We start from the raw sequence: 17,282 nt of genomic DNA, 5'->3' as shown, positions 1-17,282 counted from the left end.
GCCACAGGACAACACATTTCATCGCCTGCATGACGCATCCCTTATATTATGCCCCAGAAGTACTATGTACTGTTTTTATTTTTTGTTATGGGGAAGTACTTAAATCTGAGTGCATTAAAAGGGGAAACAAATCTAATTTCGAATATTATTTAGTACTGACAGTATGAAAATTGGGATGCGGGCCGGGGATGGTGTCCCTGCAAAAAAAAAAAAAAAAAAAAATAGAAACAGAAACCATCACAGAAATTCTGTTGGATTTAATGTTTTTAATGGGAATTTTATTGGTTGTTATGGAAACTGTAATGGTCTCTGTTGGTCTCTACTGGTATGTGTTGGGTTCTATTGGTGGGGCCATTACATTTTACTGGAATATGTCCCAAAAGGAATTTTGTAATGGTTTAATGGTAAAAGCTAATAGTTTCCATTGGTATTTTAATGGAAATTTTATAAGTTTCTCCCAATGACGATTTTTCAAATTTTATTACTAAAACACCTGCATTGTGTTGAGTGGATGGCATTGGCAAGCCATGGAAAGACAGTTCAGAATAAGTTGATTTCACCTCTTAAGTGTTTGTTCACTTTTATTTGCTTATAGACAAAGATAAATTTCCACATATCTGCAATGCCTTTGATTATTTTATCAACTTCTCTGATGGCATACGCACGCACGCACGCACGCACGCACGCACGCACACACACACACACAGACAATCATATGCATTTTCCACATTTTATCATAAGTGTTTTAATGCAGTGACTTGCACTGGTCTTGGTCTTAACTCGGTCTCGACCCTTTAAAGTCTTGTCGGTCTCTGCCTGTCTTGGTCTTGGTCATGACTGGGTCTCGGTTTAGGTGGTCTTGACCACAACACTAACCATTAGAATTTCTGTTATGGTTTCTATTCAGCAGGGGCAAATTTGTTGAATGGTTGGTTATGACATTATAGGTTGCGTGCCAATTTGCAGCTTATCCGTCCTAAATAGTAGCCTATTCGAAATGTGAATAAGTGAATAAGAATAATTAGTGTAGGCTATCCCAAATCCTAGTATGCTTAAAGTCCCCGGATGTTTTTTTTGTGTGTGTGTGTTTGTTAAAATGTAACGTCTGATAGGCCTATTACCTTTTAGGGAAGTTAGTGATGACACTGAATTAATCAAATTTACTAGTAAACATTATATAATAAATAATAAATAATTTTTTTAAATACAATAGGTTGATGTTTGTGATCACAGAGTACGGTAATTTTCGTAACGTAACATGTAAGCATGTCCCAGGATGCATAGCCTACTCTAGTTAAATTACTTTCCCATAACAAACACTGCACAAAGGGCATATAAGTAGGCGAAATTGGGAGGTAACGTTAACTTAGCATTTGAAAAGTTCAGATGCCAAACCCTTTGTATGCATCTAATATGTTTTCTTGTATTCCCCAAACAAGGTGGAGGGAGTAAGAATTGCTTTTCAATCATGCTTACAATTTATTTTGTTGACCAAATTATCATTATAATCTTACGAAGATAAATACACCAGAGGTGTTACTGATAAATAAGAAATGTTAAATTTGTGTATTTTAACCAGGCAATGAGAAAAAACTAAACACATCAAAACAAAACAGCACGCATGGCATCACAGCAATCGCGGAGATTGTGTTTATCATCTGCGCCCTCTCGCGGCACATAAGCGAACTGCCGTTTGAGCCCTCCGACTCTCCGTACTAAAGAACACCTGCCTCTCTCTGCTTTTATTCGCTCATCTTTTTCTTCACGCCAAAACATAGAGCAGACAGATGAATATACACGGCAAAATATTGAGTCTGGTCACTGGACTGCACGCTTTTGTGTAGGACTTTAAACAACATGGGTATTTGTGATATTCCTGCAGTATGGCATCATCATTTCATCACTGTGCATTTGTCTCCGAAACACGAATCGGTCGCTGCTATGGGCAGAAAGAAATAACGGGATCTGGCCATCGACTTCATCTTTTCATGTGGATATTACGCACGTTTTGAGCAAAGTGTTTGTTTTTACAAAGTTAACACATTAATGGCTGAACTGACAGTTCATTCTAAATAGACAGTCAGCCGGAGTGAAAACAACAAAGATGCATCCCTTATAGAAGAGGGTCTTGGTTTGCAAAGGATCAAGGTAAGAAATTGCGCGTTTTAGGGTCTGGTTTGCAAGCAAATGTTAACAACAAATGCACATTTGCACGACTTCGTTTAAACGACGCTCTTTGCATCCATGGGCAGCGTACAGTATTGCTCAGTGTCTACAGATAGGCAGCTTGGCAGGACATGAGTTTCTTTGAGCATCGCTTTAATGCATATTACATCAGTTGTGCATTTTAAATATTTTTTGTATGTATTTATAATGGTTCTTAATGCATATTGTAATTAGTTGAATATGCAGATTAATAATAAGCAACATTATAATGCTTACGTATTTATGTACCTTTCAATAGGCATTCAAACACACGATTAACATAAGACTTAATGTAGTAATGTGCTATAATGTGTTCAGCTAAACCATGAATAGTTATAGGTCAAATGTTTTGTAATTCTGGTTTCATTTATTTATGAAAATGTTATATACTTTTTCATAATGATGCATTGAGAAAACTTTGGTATGCATTATGTATATACAGTACTATATATATATATATATGTACTAGTGCTGCACAATTAATCGCATCGCAATCGCAATCGCAATGTCAGCCTGTGCGATTATATGACAGCAAAATGTTGCAATTATATTAAATAAATAAATGTGTGGACTTGTTAACACAAACTTTCTGATAACAGTTTGATGATTTCCCTTGCTGTTTAAAAAAGAAAGAAAAATGAACAAAAAAGGCAGTGCACATGTGTGGTGTGCGTCGTCACTTATACCAGAGCGAAGATGGATGCAGAGGAGATTGACAGTGATCTGGTAGCTAAAAAAAAACCTCTATGTCTGTTGTATGGCGATATTTTGGATTTAGGATTACTGACACTGAGCAGTTGCTACATCACGTGGCAATACGAAAACATTTCTAGTTTTGCAAATACACATTTTAGCTAAACTGTGTGTGGATTTTCCTTAAAACCCATCAAGTTGACTCATGATACCATCAAATATAATCGCAATCGCACATCGCAATATTACCACCAATAACCGCAATGGGAAAAATTACCCAAATCGTGCAGCCCTAATATGTACAAAGCATCATTCTCTTCACTAAGCCTTTTTTTAAATTGTTTACAAATCAAGGCTACTATAGATATGATATCAGTAACATACCATATGGAGTGTATTAAACATTTTCCTATTAACCTCATGGTAAGTAGATTATGGAGAAGAGCACAACATATACACTTCAGGCCAACTGTGTTCATGGGGTCCAATTAACATCCAGCTGTCTATATATATATTATTTATACAGTCAGTGATTGTGGAAGATTTGTGGCAATTACACGAATCAGAATACTTTGTAAAACTATTTTGAAAGAAACTTATTTCTGTTTAATGTCAGTTCAGTTCATATATGATATTTCTGCAATTTGTCAGTCAAAATGTTTGTATTTGCTCAATGTGACATGTACCATACTGACTCAAAAATATGAAATGAAATTAATTTTCATACTTTAAAGGGGAACAGTTTGGTTCACCATATTCTTTAAAACTTTTCATATGGCAAACATTAACATATATAACCCGCAGCCCATATGGATTTAATAAAAATTAGCATAGGCTGTCCATCTGATCTTACTGTTATTTATTCATTTATAAAAAAAATTATTAGAAGTGCAAGACATTCAACATATGACTAAATAGAACACAAAATACACACACCAAAAAAACTGAAATCAAGGTAAAAAAAAAAAGAAATTATGATAATAATTATAAAGCAATGACAATAAGCAAAAATGATAAACAAATAATAATATAGGTATTTAAGTAAAAATAGTATGTGTAATAATAATGATAATAAGAACAATAATAATTAAAAGATATTTAAACTAAAAAGATGTTTAAAAACTAAAGATGGTTATGAATACAGGAATAGTTTGTAATGACAGCTATAATAATAATAACCATAATAATTACAATGCTAAAAGTAATGCTACATATGATGATGATAACAATAGTTATGTCCATAATAATAACTTAATATTATTAATAATTACAACAACTGTAATAATATATTAAAAGATGATGATGATAATATTTTGTGATGACGGCAACAGTAATCTTAATAATAATAATAACGGTAATAGTGATGATGACGTAATAATAATAATAGCTTTAATAATAACACTAATAACACATACCATTTTATTGTTAAAAAACACATAGCCTATTAAATTTTCATTAACAGTAGAAGTCTACTGTAAACAACTGTAGTTTATCAGGTTGCTTAAGTCCAGGTAAACTTGTTTAAGTGAATTTGGCGCCACCTGCCGCATTTTTGTATGATTGACTTTTTTTGATGGTGATCGTCCTGGTACTCAAGGACCCCCTCCCAGAAAGTTTTAGATGTCTCCTTATTTAATACACCTGGTTCAACTCATTAGCCTCTTTCCACAATGGTAAACATTGCTGAGTCCCAATTCGCATACTGTTCGTCCTAAATAGTATGCGAAAGTAGAATAAGTACGTCCCAAATTGAGTATGTTGAAATGAGTATCCCAAAGATACCCGGATGGCCTACTATTTCCGGTTAGAATTCGAAGTGCAGATCAATGCACACTCTTAACGGCTAATATTGCCCACAACCCATTGCGTGCGGGAGGGAGGAGCTTAACCAAACTAACTTATTTGTAGTAATACTGTGGCTGTACAAATGTTAACTTTATTAGTCCAACCAAAGAAACATGGTTACTACACTTTTACTATATTAAAAGCATGGTTCATTTTCATTGGGGTATTTTTGAGTTATATACATAAGTATAAAATATGTTACACAATAGTTAACTTATACTATAAACTTTAAATATTTTGACTTTAAAATAAGTAGCTTTCGTTACACACATTGCACATGAATGTCAGAACCAGCCGCCTCACAAACGACCTGCGTTTGGTTCTACGACGCCCTGCTTCACTCCTCAACTTGGTAGAACACATTGTAAAATGTGGAAAAAAGATGGGAATAGTCAATAAAATTATATTGGACATAAGTTATAAGAATGGCGTGGTGTGAGTAACTAGGCAACCAAGTTTTCGTTCACGTTGCATGGCGTCATCGAAGTATGTCCCAGAACGTTCATACTCTTTTGCTACACACTCAAAAGTATGTACTTTTTCCTCACAAAAACAGTACATACTTTTAGAATCGTAGTATAAGCAGGCGAATTGGGACTCGGCAAGAGTCTCCCTAACAAGCTGATGAGTTAAATCAGGTGTGTTAAATAAGGAGACACCTAAAACTTTCTGGGAGGGGGTACTCGAGGACCAGGATTGGGAAACACTGGTCTAGAGCAAGCGTGCCGCACAAGCCATGGAAAGTGAAGCCAAAGCGTCTCGATCACCCCCCAGTGACTGGTCCCACTATAGGTCATAAACCCCACCTTCCCCATGTTATTCAATGGGACTTGAGATCAACTACTAAACAATTTAATTACACTTATCTTAATGATTTCTGTCATTTACTGTAGTTTTTATCACGCTGATGTAAATTCAAGTGTTTGTTTTTTAAAAAAAGTTTGTTTTTAACTAGTTATTTAATGCTATTAAACGGTTGTGTCACCTCATGATTGACAGCTGTGATATGCGCATTCTGCAAGGGCGGGGTCTTGATTCTTGATTTCAGGGTTTTACTTCCTGCTCACTACTGCGCAGGACTGGTCCCAAAATCACTACTGCGCAGACTCAGTACCCAATATTTCAGCGCTGTATCAGGACACTGGCGGCTTCAATTTTCACCAATGGAAGAGAGCGTACAGGCGTCGTCCATCTTTTTTTACAGTCTATGGTCTAGAGCTCAAATATAATACAACATCGTTTTTGGAGAGGTATTTCCATAAAAAAAGGTCTTCTTATATTCGGGACAATATGGTAATATAAAGTTGGATGATATTTTAAAAACAAACTTTCAAAATCAAACTTTATTTTCAGTAAGTGTGGTTCTGCTCTTAAATGATGCACCGATATATCGGCCTAGAATTGGCATTGACAGATGAAAGCATTTTGTCTCACTATCGGACATTGACCCATAAAAACAGCCAATGTTCAGGGCAGATTATATACTGGCAATCAAAACTAATAAATGGCAAGTAAACTATCGGTATCTATCAGTATCGGTAGATGTCAATCTAAGTAATCAAATATCAGTATCGGCGCAGAAGTTTTGTTTTGGTGCATTCCTAATAATGATTAATATTATTTTATAAAATAAAAAAAATTAATTTAAAGAAGTTAATATAAGAGCAATAGACCATTTTTCCCCAATGATTCTGAATCAGTCAATCGTTTCTATTTTTATGGTCTACTTGTTCTCTATAGTACGTTTAAATGACTTTCTCTTAATGTATCTGTTCAATCTCTCATTGATCAATCAAAGCCTTCTTTCTGTACCACAATATCTGATAGGTTCTGGGACAGGGTATTGGTAAACTTGCTTTTTGTTTTAAACAAGAGTTGCTCTGTTTGGCTAATCTGCCAGAGATAAATGACCTTTCAAGTCTGCTGTGGACTATCAGACTATCAGAAATGAAATATGTATTACACCTAAACAGATGGCTAGCATAGTAGAAATGTTTTGCTGATAGAAACAGTATTTTGCTCGCCGGTCATACAGATGGGGCATGTTTATAGAGCAAAACCATTGGGTGATGGGATTTGTTGTCATGGGAACAGTAAGACCCGTGACACAAAGGTACCACGAGGTGGACTTCTTTGTGTTGTACTCTGGCTTTTGTCTCTTGCTTTTTCCTAAATTAGTTGCCTGTAAATGACAGCTGTATGCATAGGAGACATTCTGATAAAACTGTGGTCACACCTTTGCCTTCATAGTGTGTTTGTGGGCTGTAGTTGATTTCTTTGGGAGTTGCAAGGGTATTTAGGTGAATGGAGATAATCATGTCTAAGTCTTTCCAGATGCCAACTTACAGGCCCATCCAAATGAAGGCTTCAGCTGCAGTAGTTTAATTTGTCTCTTGGCTCTGAGTAAAGTAAGCAGCTGGACTTGAGGCAGGCGAAAGCTGTAACAGCACCGGAGCGCGGCCATTAATGCCTTCCGTCAACTTGTTTGTGTGCTGAGATATGGACTGTGTATTGAGATGGTACTGTCTGTAATTAGCCATATGGCTTAAAGTTTTTGCCTCAAATTAGTCCTATGATAGTTTGAGAGATAGAGTACTGAAAGTAGCACATTACTCTTATGGGAGAGGAAGTTGGTCTAGCTTGCACTCGAGCTTTAAAGCCCTCCCAACATAGAAAATGCACTTTTGAGTTTCTGTGTGTGTGTGCACATTTGGTTATTATACAAATCCATCAATTCTTCTTCTTTGTGTAATCTCATTTAAACCGCAACAGTCTTGCAAAACAGGCTGTTGGGGATCTCCTATCAATGTGATGTCACAATGATTACAACCCAACCATGACAGCTCACAGACTCATGAGCCTTATGAGTGCCTAGTTCAATCTTCTGCCAGAGATACATGTTTTGATGTAATCCAAGGCACATGTGTAAGCGCTCTACCCCTTACTTTGCATAAGAGGAGGGGAACAGAAGCTTTCTTTGCATTTAAAGAGACACACACAAAAACAGCACATTTTTTATTGCAGCCACACATGGCCATGTTCAACATCGTATAATGAAAGATCTGTGGTGTATTTTCAGCTGAAACTTTACAGGCACAATCTGGGGATACCAGAGACTATTTTTATATATCTAAAAACACCTGCGTTAGCGGCTCTTTAATTGAATAATAGCACCCTGCAAAATGAAAATGATGATTTACTCACTTTCTCGACATCTTTAACCAGACACAGTCGGAGTTTTATAACATCTGGGCGGTTTTTAGCATACAATATTGTAAAAATGGTGGCATGTTGTTATTGTTGAATGTCAGTGGTTATCGTTTGTCTTTTGACCAGTTTTCTAGTTGACGTAAGAACCAATGATATTTGATGCCAGATTTGAACTTTGAACTGCACCGATCACTGATTAAAGTCAAAATATGAAAAAAATTCCTCACAAACATAATTTTACTTACAAGACATAAACATTCACATTTCCTTTAATGATAGATCTTGACCCCCATTCAGGGCAATTATATTAAAAGTCTTACCAACACCTAATGTTTTTTGTATCATATCCTGATTTAAAAACAGAACTCCCCTGCTAAAAATCAGTTAAATCCAACCTAAGCTGGTCTCCCCGCTTGGTTTAAGCTGGTCAGGCAAAAAGACCAGTGGCCCGTCCAGCTAAAAGCATCTGACCCACCATCTTGACCAGATTGGGAGGACCACCTTAGATCAGCTACTTCCAGCTAAAACCAGCCAATCGGCTTTGTCAAGCTTCCAACCTGACCAGCTAAAAACTGTTCCTCAGCAGGGATTCATCTTTGAATTTTCTCTGTTTTTTCTCCTCCGTTTCTTTCTTTTATTTACACCTCTGTACTTTTCCGACCTTTAAGCTAGTATGCTATGCGTTGAATTTTGAGGTACCATTTGACCTCACATCTTTAAAGTATAAATCTAATCTTTAAATGATAACAAACAAGACTTTAAAAATGGCTGTTCCGTGGCCCTGTGTCAAATAACAAAGGTGCTTTGGAGGTAAAATAGACCACAGGATGCTGTAAGTGATATTTATACCACAGCAGTGAGTTTGTTTGAAAATATAGGCTTCAAGCGAGCAGAGTGCTATTCAGTATAATGGGAAACTGATGTCACCTTATCGTCTCACCCAGAGGAATCCTGTAAACCGAAAAGAAGCTTGACTTTTAAAGGGGACATGTCATGAAAATCTGGCTTTTTTCCATGTTTTAGTGATATAATTGGGTCCCCAGTGCTTCTATCAACCTAGAAAATGTGAAAAAACCTACACAGTAACTTAGTTTTGGTAAACCATTTTCTGCAAGCATGTGAAAAAAATAGTTAATTCAGATTTTTGCTCCATATGTTACGCAGAAAGGTGATCTTATAAACGTCCCTTGCATTTCATCAGCGCATTTGCATTTAAAGGGACACACCCAAAAAAAGTAAAAAAAAATTCTCACACCTATAGAGTGGTAATTTTAACATGCTTTGATAAATTATCTATTGGGTATTTTGAGCTGAAACTTTACATACACACTCTTGGGACACAGAAAACTTATTTTACATCTTTGAAAAAGTCTCAATAAAATGTCCCCTTTGATGTAAAAAGTCTTAAGTTAAGGAATGTGTGACGATATATGTGTGACAAAATTTACAGTCCTATCACTGTATACAGTATGTCATTAAGCTAATTTTAGCCTTTTTAGTTGTCAGGGTTGTGTTGTATCAGATTTTTATCTCACTTTGAGCTTGACAGCTTTTATTAGCCGAATGCCAAAACCTCTTGAAGCTTGAATAATGCAATTGCTGTCAGGAATGGGGGTGGATGAACCCAAGTGCAGACAGCTCTCAACTCAAAAGACTTTTATTTTATAACAAAAACACCCTCGAGGGGGTAAACAAGGCAAGAATAAAATAATAACAAACAGGGCAAAACGAGACAGACTCCTAACCATGACACACGTACATACAATGATACCACAAAGACAAGAGACACAATGGCATTTAAATAGGGGAACTAATTAGGGGACAATAACCAACAGGTGAGGAAACTAATCATACATAATCAGGATACAGGAGGGTAAGGTTAAGACTAAAGACATGAGAGCACGTGCCACACATAACAAATAGGTCACGTGACTCTCCACACAAACACTTATATGAGGGTGTCAGGATCCTGGTACTAGAAACAAGACAAAACACATATAATGACATTCAGGATCCTGACAATTGCAACCTGAAATGTTCTGATGCTTGAGTGTAAAATAGTTTCCACTAGTTTTTCTTATTGGTTTATAGGTTATTAAAAAAATACCGATTTTACCAAGTAATCAAGTATTTAACAGGGAACATTTCAAAATACTTTTTAAAGATGTCAAATAAATATTTGGTGTCTTCAGAGTTTGTATGTGAAGTTCTAGTTCAAAATACCATATAGATCATTTATTATAGCATGTTAAAATTGACACTTTGTAGGTGTAAACAAAAATTAGCTGTTTTGGGTATCCATGGTGACTATGGTGCATTCAGGGGGTTATTTATCAGTATGTGTGACCTCTGGGGACCCTTTGCACTGCTACGCCTGAGCTACTTACTGTAAACCCTTTTTTAAGTTGATTCAACTTAAAAAACATAAGGTAACTCACTGCCCTTAAAACAAACAAGTAATTTTAATCTAATTAGCTGAACAGGCAATTTAAATGTTTTGTTCACTGATAATATATCCTTGTTAGATTACCTAAACATTTCCTGTTCTACAAGTTGTCAGATAACAATATGAGAAACTTTTTCAGTTGTAAAAAACTTGCAATGTTAAGATAACCTTGCAAAGCAAAGTAACATCAAGTAAAGCAAAGGTATCAACTTCACAAAGAGACCTCAACACACAAGTCTCAAGAATGGTGACAGGAATCAAATCTCATGAAGTGAAAAGATAAGTTCTTGACTTTACCACACAAATAATAAGCAACAATGATAATAAAAACAACTGCAGTAGTATAAAGAAAAAAGCAAACAGCAAAGCAACACTGATATAACAATAGCAGTTAATTTATGCATGCCACAATGCATGATGGGTAACATTTTCAAATTCAGATACTTAAATAAAGCTAAAATGCATTGATTCAACTCAAAATTTCTTGTTGAATGAGAGATATAATGCAATTCGCATGCGTAATGGAGAAATGGTTTAGGTTAAGTGTATTTATTTATTTGGGTGAGGGTTAACATTGTGGAGTGCTGTTTGATAGCTCCACAGTGTTTAAGAAATCAACATATACATTATCGAAAGTTACTGACATTTTAACAAAAATTGCACACTTCACCTTAACATTGAAATGTTGACAACATTTTGAAAGGATGGAGAACAAGGCACATATCTAATATATCATGTCAATACTGTGTTTTTCCAAGTGACTTATAGGAGTTGTATAAAGGAAACGTGCCAATTGCTTGACTTATCAGGGTCTTGTTTCAGATCCATAAGAGTTCAGATGCAAAACCTGTGTCTGGCATGATTTCTTGTTAATAAGCATTTTTTATCAGACTCTTAGGGCCTGTTTATATTAGAGCATTTGCGTTTTAAAACGGCATTTTAAAATGAAAACGATCCTCGTTTATACTGGCATTTTAAAAAGAATCTTCATCCACACTATACACCACCATAAATGCATGAAACATGACCAATCATGTAACTGGGCATGCGCATAAAAGTGTAAAATAACTTATTACTCTAATAATAGCTTACCTTTGCGCGTTTATGCAGCCTAGGGGTGTGCGATATTGACAAAAAGTCATACATGGGTCCTTTGCTGGCAACTATAACAGACACTATATTTGAACCTATAAAAATGTGTTTGGGAAAGTCTTGTTCTGTTCTAGCTCCCCCTACAACATATTAATATGATTAATAGGTTAATTTTGATCTTATAACTAAACAGAAAGGTCTTTATGATTTAAAAAGAAAGCTTTCAAGTGAACAGTACTAAACAGTAGCGAACTTGAAGCAAAAATAAATTTCAGCAAATGCATACTTCAATCAAACATAGTAAGAGGTCAAGTATTGCTTTAGCCTACAGAAATGCTTATTGCATTAATTTTTAAAAGTGTGCGAGGTCCGTGCACGTCCTCCGCTAGCAACACAGAAATAGCGCCTAAACGAGCATTATATATTAATGACGTTGAGTTTATTGTTTTTATTAATTTATATTCACAAAACTTATCAACAAAACATCGATTAAAATTAAGAGACAAATTATCTGAAACGAAATTCATTTTAAAGTAGCAAACAAAACTTACATTAAACTGGAAAATAATGTCTGACCCATTACAATTCTCCCTTCATATTGGCCTTTACAACGCCTATATGGCGTTTAAAATTACAGTCTATCTTTCGTAAGCTAACTAAATTTAAACAAAACATAAACACATTACAACAATACTCAAACCCAACAATACTCAAACATTAATATAAAACAGACATTATCTATAAGGATACATGTTAAAACAATCCGATATAGCGTTTATAATAGCTGGTTGGTAGATGTTTACTATTTTTGGCAAAACCTCCGTTGCAAACCAACATTTACATGAATTAAATAATTTTTACTTTGAAAATGATGCGCTGTCATGTTAACATCAGCTGTTTGTTTACATAAGACTCCGTCTACGTTCATTTACACTCAGAGCAACGTCTGAGTTCTCAAACTAGGCTATGTTTACATTAATGCGTTTATCCTTTAAAACGCGTTACTTTTGCTACGTTTACGCCTTTCATCTACATCACCGTTTTCGACCCTCATAAACGGATTCGTTCGCAAACGCTGAAGACCCTGTTTTAGTTTGAGAACTCAGACTTTGCTCTGAGTGTAAATGAACGTAGACGGAGTCTTATGTAAACGAACAGATGATGTTAACGTGACAGCGCATTTTCAAAGTAAAAATTATTTTATTCATGTAAATGTTGGTTTGTTACGGAGGTTTTGCCAAAAATAGTAAACATCTACCAACCAGCTATTATAAACGCTATATCGGATTGGTTTAACATGTATCCTTATAGATAATGTCTGTTTTATATGAATGTTTGAGTATTGTTGGGTTTAATGTGTGTATGTTTTGTTTAAATTTAGTTAGCTTACAAAAGATAGACTGTAATTTTAAACGCCAAATAGGGCGTTGTAAAGGCCAATATGAAGGGAGAATTGTAATGGGTCAGACATTATTTTCCAGTTTAATGTAAGTTTTGTTTGCTACTTTAACTCTTTCACCGCCAGCGTTTTTAAAAAAAGTTGCCAGCCAGCGCCAGCGTTTTTCATGATTTTCACCAAAGTTTAATGCCTTCCAGAATATTTTCTTCTTTAAATATATAAACATACAATATACCAAATGAAAGAACAGACCCTCTGCTTTCAAACAAAAAAAAACGTTTCATCCTACCTTTAGTGGTTCTTTTGCAATCAGCTTTTGAATATGGGTAGGTTTTTGCAAAAACACCATATTTTGAGCAAAAAGCAGAGATAATTCCATTTTTATGACGGACTTTTGATAGAGATCCCATTCAGAGCGATCTTTAAAACAGACACGGACATGCAGCAGCTTGCCATAGGGCAATACTTCCGGTTTTAAAAAGTTGCGGAAGGGCGCCACCTGGTGGATAATAGCGGTATTGCGGAAAGACGGAAAATCTCGTCATTGGCGGGGAAGCGTTTTCTCTTAATTGACGAGATATCTCGTCAATGGCGGGGAAAGAGTTAAAATGAATTTCGTTTCAGATAATTTGTCTCTTAATTTGAATCGATGTTTTGTTGATAAGTTTTGTGAATATATATTAATAAAAACAATAAACTCAAAGTCATTAATATATAATGCTCTTAGGCGCTTGCTTTTAGCTATTTCTGCATAAGCATTTCTGGTAGGCTAAATTAATACTTCACCTCTTACTATGTTTGATTGAAGTTTGCATTTGCTAAAATTTATTTTTGCTTCAAGTTCGCTACTGTTTAGTACTGTTCACTTGAAAGCTTTCTTTTTAAATCATAAAGACCTTTCTGTTTAGTTATAAGATCAAAATTAACCTATTAATCATATTAATATGTTGTAGGGGGGAGCTAGAACAGTATAAGACTTTCCCAAACACATTTTTATAGGTAAAAAATAGTGTCTGTTATAGTTGCCAGCAAAGGACCCATGTATGACATTTGTCAATATCGCACACCCCTGGGCTGCAAACGCGCAAAGGTAAGCTATTATTAGAGTAATAAGTTATTTTACACTTTTATGCGCACACCCAGTTATGTGATTGGTCATGTTTCATGCGTTTATGATGGTGTATAGTGTGGATGAAGATTCTTTTTAAAATGCCAGTATAAACGAGGATCGTTTTCATTTTAAAATGCCGTTTTAAAACGCAAATGCTCTAGTGTAAACATGGCCTTAGGCAAACAGGGTCTTCAGCGTTTGAACGAATCCGTTTATGAGGGTCGAAAACGGTGATGTAGTGTAGTTTATGAGGTTCGAAAACGGTGATGTAGTGTAGATGAAAGGCGTAAACCTAGCAAAAGTAACTCGTTTTAAAGGATAAACGCATTAATGTAAACATAGCCTTAATGGATTCTGCCTGAAAACCCCTATTTCTGAATGACCTGTGGATTTGATACAAAACGACTTAATGGCTGCATAGTAAGTGTCGAGAGCATTCGGTTACAATCATCATATCATTTTTGACGGAGGTGGTGTTTTGTGGCTTTTGCCTCGAAACTCTTCATGTATTCCTTTACTGAATCTGTTTCATTATGGTGTATAGTCTTATTGTTTCCACTTAAGATTATCATCTAGAAGCAAGAGTGGCACTCAAATTAAGAGTCAATCCTCTGACTCCACTTATCTCTCCTACAGTATGAGGCTTTAAAAGGACAGTTCACCTACAATAAAAATTCACTCTAGTGACTATAGTGTAACATTAATAGCAGGGAGAAGGCATTTTCTTTCATTGTGTTGAAAAAGAGCTGCATTCCCACAAGAAAGAAAAATCATACACAACATCGCTTAGACATCAATGAGATTACATTGAGACCAATTTAAACTTTTACTTAAGTTGCCAGCATCTCAGATATTTCTTTTGAGAAAAAGAACCAAAAATCTCACAAATGTACATTGTCTCAACAATATACTATGCCTCAGAATTGGCATCAAAATTCATTATTGTATTTATTGTACGTTTTTATTATTATTGAAAATTTCAGTATTAATATGCTTCATTCTTTATTTCTTTTTTTTGTGGTCCACAAAAATATATTTTGTCTCATGGTTTTGATGGAAACGACAACAGATGTTTGGTTTTTGCTTGCACTATCCCTTAAGAAAATAACATGATTTTTACATTAGTTAGTCTCATTGTGTGTTGTTAGGTTGCTGTAGAGAGCAGGTTTAAGCCAGTGTAAGGTGACTGATGTTATGTCCACAGGGAGGCTGGTATTCAGGGTAATGAAATGACAGCCAGAGGCCAAAGACTCTTAGCTCTGCTCTCGTAGCCTGCTGCCTGGACCATTATAAAGCTTTTTTATGTTGCGCTGACATGACATATCATGATACTGACCCTCATCTACGCAGTTGCGATTGTTATTTAATGGATGCGATTTCTGCCTTTGTCTGTCTTTTATATGTGCTTCAACATGTCCTGTTTATCAACTATTGTCATGCTCTCTAAGTATAATAAGCTTAAAGTGCGGCTGTTTTATTGTGGTCTGACATGTAAATTACTGTCTTACATAATACTCATAATATATTGTCACACTATATTATGTGTGACCTAATTTAAATGAACAAGCATCTTTCCCAGTTTCAAATATACTGCCATAAAGCAATAATGCTTTTAAAGTGCCCATCTTATGACTGCTTTTCCACAAGTTATATCGGTGTATGAGTTCCATCAAGCATGTTTCAAAAGTTGTTTGCTCGAAAAAGCTTGTAGGAAAAGATTGTTACCCATCTCTAGTAGCCTCTTTTTCAGGGCAGTTTAGATTGTGCCGTTTTGAGCTAGTCTTACATATTTATGAGCTACTGCTCCTTTGATCACGCCCCACTACTAACGTCATGTGATCGTGCGCATGCTCAGTGGTATCGTGAGCAGTACAGACCATACTGTGTTATTATTTTATATATTATTATTATTAATATTAACGGTTTATGTTGCCAACAGACAAATCATGCAGAAAAGTATCACTAATAAGTACACTACAGGAGAAGAAACATATGACACACAATGATTCCAGAGTAAATTGTGATGTTACGTTAGCAGTCACAACAATAAACTCGTTTTCCCTGGACAATGCTAACATATTCCCATTATAAAACATTTTCAAACGCATTATTTTCGCAAATTACAGAAATTAAGACCCGGGGGGGGATGTATACTGCTTGTGGACCGCGTGCTAATTGCTAGAAGCTAGCGGGAGGTCCGGACCGTGTATATATCTATGCGGACCGTAAAGTTATTAGAGGCTCGCCTCGTCAGAAAAGCCGGGGCATACGGTCTCGGTTAGTTTGGCAAAAAGCTTTTAGCTCTAGCATCATAAATGTAGTATTTTGTGACAGAAGATGACAACATGCAAAATACAACGTGACTTCTTACCTTTTTTTGTTGATATACAAAGATCGCGAATCGAATCCAGTCTGTTTCAGATGTGCGAATGATCCATGAAAGTCCAATCAAATACATCCAATTACCAATTTTGTCCACAAATGCTTATAATCCGTGAAATATAGATACATAGTCTGTTGTTTACATCAGATTTCGCATGAAGGTCTTATCGCCTACAATCTGAGGACTGTTTGCGTCGTAACACACTGTATATAAGATTACTCCGGGTTCCAATAACCTCGCGTTAAAACTTTGTTTTTAAAAGTAGGTGGGAGTATAATCCATAATATCCAAATAGCGCTGTTATTTCCGTGAGACATGATAACAGCACAGAGGGTCTCATTCAAGTGACTGCTCTATGCTCTCTAGCTACCTGGTGGGTGGAGACCTGCGAGTGGGGTGGTGGGCGGGAAAATTCAAACTGAATGTGACGAAACTTTTTGTTACGTCACAACGGAGCTGAGTTTGAACTCCCGCAATCTGAGACTCAAGGCAGAGGACATTCAGAAACCTGTATCTCACTCAAAACAGCATGGATGGATTTTTTTCCAAGTTTGTATGCGTGTGGGAGCATCAGAGACACAAAATAACACCCCAAAACCCAGAAAAAGTGAGTTTTTCATAATATGGGCACTTTAATGCACCAATGACAAGAATGTGTTTTGATTTTTATTTCAGAATTCTCAATAGAAATGTTTCACTTTATTGAAATCGGTACTAGAGTGTAATACTGCACAAAACAGTCCTTGGATGCATAAAAAAAGCCATCAACCCTAGACTCTAAAAATACAAATAAAGGTGCTTTATGATGCCTTAAAAAGACCTTTTCAGTCTAAATGAGTTTTTAAAACACACCTGAAGAAACTTTTTGTTTCACAGAAGCTTCTTAAAGATGAAAAAA

General features: G+C 35.7%; 1 protein-coding gene across 1 annotated transcript in view; it reads left to right on the top strand.

The window, feature by feature from the left end:
* The first annotated feature begins 1,703 nt into the window (after positions 1-1,703).
* b4galt2 (UDP-Gal:betaGlcNAc beta 1,4- galactosyltransferase, polypeptide 2) overlaps positions 1,704-17,282 on the top strand; it is a 160,058-nt gene continuing 144,479 nt past the window's right edge. The window contains exon 1 of the mRNA XM_065276589.1: positions 1,704-2,148. The gene's annotated coding sequence lies outside the window, so the exon portion shown is untranslated. The remainder of the gene's footprint in view (positions 2,149-17,282) is intronic.

Source organism: Paramisgurnus dabryanus, chromosome 6, assembly GCF_030506205.2.
Source record: "Paramisgurnus dabryanus chromosome 6, PD_genome_1.1, whole genome shotgun sequence".
Lineage (NCBI taxonomy): Eukaryota > Metazoa > Chordata > Actinopteri > Cypriniformes > Cobitidae > Paramisgurnus > Paramisgurnus dabryanus.
Note: the sequence above shows the minus strand (reverse complement) of the source record. Positions and strands in the feature narration are given on the sequence as shown.